The sequence below is a fragment of the Choristoneura fumiferana genome, chromosome 21 (assembly GCF_025370935.1).
Source record: "Choristoneura fumiferana chromosome 21, NRCan_CFum_1, whole genome shotgun sequence".
NCBI classification, from domain to species: Eukaryota; Metazoa; Arthropoda; class Insecta; order Lepidoptera; family Tortricidae; genus Choristoneura; species Choristoneura fumiferana.
The window spans coordinates 17,544,031-17,548,334 of NC_133492.1; positions in this window are offsets into that span (position 1 = coordinate 17,544,031).

The window sequence follows — 4,304 nt, forward strand, 5'->3', positions numbered from 1 at the left end:
AAGATTCAGTACACTATACTACGGATAATGGCTACGGAACCCTATCTTGGGCGTGTACGACACACTCTTAGCCGGTTTTTAATATAACGTTATCTCAAATAGTAGTAGTAATAGTATGTGGTCAATTCTCACCGATTATAATATTTCGCTTCATCTCCATCTCCTCTGCTATTTTACGCATGTAATAACGTCTACCTAGTAGCTCATAGATAATATAAGATTTTCATTTACATGTTGACCGTAGATATATCGATCGTTTTTAGTTGCTAGCAATCGGCGTGAGGGGTGTTAGTTGATTTTTGACAAAAAAATCATTTTTAGCAAGCTGCCTTGCTAGTTATATTTGATTATGCTATCCTACTATTTCCTATTAATATTACAAATGCGAAAATAACTGTCAGTCAATCTGTCTGTTACTTTTTCACGCTTAAAACGCTGAACTGCTTCATATAAAATTAAGCTTGTTTAATGCCTACCGACTTTCAGGTAAAATCGTTCTGGTAAAACTTTTGTTAAGTATATATTTTTTTAATTTTCGGTATAAATAAGCTTGTATTATACTTAAATGTCAACTGCTCGTTTTATTAAGGATCACTCAAAAGTAACAGGTCAGATCTGGATCAAAATTAAATAGGGCCACATGGAGAAGAACAAAATTGTAGAATAACAAATATATATAAAAACAGTCTAATTAAGAATGTCGTTCTTTCTCAATGTTTTGATTTGTTAGATTTGTTTTTAAAAATCAAAATTAAGTTTTCTTTCAGTAAAAATTTCTGTCTAATATTTAAGATACTGTAGGTGATTGACGTCGTTTATGAAGAGACGTTGTTGTCAAGAGACCACGATCATAAGATCGAGTGTGTCCTCAGAAGGACAGTTTGTTTATGTTCTCAGAAGAACAGTTTGTTTGTTTTCCTCGTGCAAGATCATCGCAGTATTTCTACATCTTCATCTTCAAGCCTCGAGGAATCTTCATCGTTACACCGGAGAGCGGAGACTCGCTTCACTCGAAGTACATCGGAGCTACGACATGTTCACTCCTCGACGGCCGCGCGCAAAAAGAGCGAAGACGATGCCGCGCGCGAGTTTGTAGAGACGCGAGCGAGAGATCCGAGCGTTGCATAGCTCACGCATCCTCTCGCTCTTTAGGAGCGAGAGCGCGGCGAACCGACGTCCCGTTTCTGTCCTCCGGAACCTCGCACTAGTTGCGCTTTGTTTATATTGTATATATTAGATCATTTTTTGTAAATAACTCTTCTTCTTCTTCCTCTTCTTCTTCTACACGCATCATTAGGGTGTTTTACTTACCTGCCACCAAACATCCCTAAATGGTGACCCCGTGAAGAACATCGACTTTCTGAAGATGACTCACACCGCAGCTGAAGCCGGCGTACTGAAGCCTCAGCTCCGCCACCAGCTCATCCACATCCATCAACCGTCGACACGCAATTTCTCATCGACGAGTTAAGAAGAATCCAGCGAGAAATCGTCGAGCTACGCTCCGAAACAGACAGCAGCCATAGCAGTCGCCCTCGCCGCCGTTTCCGGACGAGAAACCGAAGAAGCAAGACCTCGCCCGTGCCATACTGCCAACATCACCATCGCGATGGCATGTCCGCGAAGAACTGCACACCACCTTGCAGCTTCAAGCCCATACCAAAGCCGTCGGAAAACCTAACAGCAACGTTGGCTGCAGCGGAATCCGCCTTTGACTCATCACACCGCCTCTTCGTGACCGACAGGAAAACGAAGCTCACCTTTTTGGTCGACACTGGAGCCAACATCTCCGTGCTACCTAAAAGAAAAGGCTCACGTGAACAACCGCTGCCATTTCAACTTTACGCCGCCAACAACACCGTTATACCTACATATGGTGAGAAGACACTCGATCTCGACCTCAGCCTCCGTAGATCGTTCCGATGGAAATTTATCATCGCCGACGTGTCGAAGCCGATTTTGGGTGCCGATTTCCTAAAATTCCACGAGTTAATAGTCGACATTAAACACCGCAGACTCATCGATGGCAAGACGCATCTCGCAATAAACGCACAGATCTGCGCTGCGCAAATACCTACCGTTCGCAGCATAGACGTGCAAGATGCGTACCACAACATCCTCGCCGAATTTCCTGGAGCCACTCGACTGACATCGATGAAATTATCGCCGAAACATCCAGTTGAACATTTCATCGAAACCACTGGCCCGCCCTTCACTGTAGGCCACGCCCCATTGCACCGCATCGTTACGAACTCGTGAAAAAAGAATTCCAGAACATGATGCAACAAGGCCTATGCAGACCAAGCAAAAGCCCTTGGGCATCACCTCTTCACGTCGTGCCGAAGAGAAATGGTGACTTACGCGTGTGTGGCGATTACCGAGGCTCAACGCCATTACCAAGCCTGATCGGTATCCCATACCGCGCATACGCATTTCACCTACCAACTCGCCGGAAGCAAATTTTCTCCACTCTCGACCTCAATCGCGCATATCAGCAACTGCCAGTCAGCGAACAAGACGTGGAGAAGACTGCAATCATCACCCCATTCGGACTCTTCGAATTTCCGCGCATGTGCCCAGGTCTCAAGAACGCCGGCCAGACGTTCCAACGCTTTATTCACGAAGTACTGCGCGAACTTGACTTCGTATTCCCTTTCGTCGACGACCTACTTGTGGCATCAAACAACGAGAAGAGCACCGAAAACACCTACGCACCGTACTACAGCGACTTGAAGAATACGGCATCACCATCAACCCGTCCAAGTGTGTTTTCGGCCAGCCTACCGTTAAATTCCTCGGTCATCAAGTCTCGGCGGAAGGAATACAACCACCTCAAGACAAGGTACAAGCGATCACCGATTTTCCGAAGCCGCAAACAGTGGAAGAGCTGCGACGTTTTCTCGGTATGATCAATTTTTACCGCGAAAACATCAAAGACGCCGCCACCATTCAAGCGCCGCTAAATAAATATCTACATAACATCAAGAAAACGCGACAAAACGCAGATCGACTGGACCGCCGAAGCAACGCAAGCGTATGAAGCGTGTAAAACAGCATAAAAACCGCCGCTTTACTCGCTCATCCGTCTCACCATGCGACACTTGCCATATTCTGCGATGCCAGCGACAAACAGCCGGAGCCGCTCTCAATCAGTACGTAAACAACTCGTGGCAACCACTCGGATATTTTCGAAGAAATTTACCGACGCTCAGACACGCTACAGTACCTACGACCGAGAGCTACTCGCTATCTACATGGCTGTCAAGCATTTCCGCAAGATGTTCGAGGGACGCGAAATAATCATTTTCACCGACCACAAGCCGATAACATTCGCCTACACAAAGACAAGTACAAACAGCGAATCACCGAGACGCACCCGCCAGCTACTCTTCATTAGCGAATTTACCACTGACATTCGTCACGTTAGGGTCGCAAAACGCTGCGCGGACGCCTTATCACGCGTCGAAGCAATCACTTGTCCATCACCAATCGACTACAAGCAACTTGCAGAAGCTCAAGAGCGAGACAGCGATACCATACAAGCACTCACTCTACAGAGCAACCTATCCATCAAGCAAGTCACCCTGCCCCGCGTCGAACATCAAAATATGCGAAAACCTCAACTCCACATATACGTCCGTACCTACCTGAAGAACACCGACGCATCGCATTCAACGCAGTACATAATATCAGTCATCCCGGAATCAACACTACACGAAAATTAATTGCGCAACGCTACTTTTGGCCCTCAATGAACGCGGACATCGGCAAGTGGGCAAAAGTATGCGTACAGTGCCAACGCGCTAAAGTGCAGCGCCATACAACGAGTCGACCATCGATTTTCCCGCCAACCGAGCGATTCGAGCACGTACACGTCGATATCGTTGGCCCGACCTACCGCGGCCAGCGGTCATCGCTACCTCGTGACAATGATCGATCGTGCAACAAGATGGCCCGAAGCATACCCACTGTGCGAAATCTCAGCTGAAGACGTCGCCAAAGCCGTCTACGAAGGCTGGATTTTCCCGCTTCGGCTGCCCAGCAACAATAACAACCGACCAAGGACGCCAATTCGAAAGCCGAGTATTCGCATCTCTCTCTCGCTTACTCGGCATCGAAAAAACGCGCACAACGCCATACCATGCGCAGTGTAACGGCATCATTGAACGGCTGGCACCGATTTTTGAAAGCCGCGTTAAAGCAAGACTGCAGACCGCAAGAAGCTGGATCGACGAGCTACCTACAGTCCTACTCGGAGTACGCGCCGCGATGCGAAGTGACACCGGTGTAAGCGCAGCCCAACT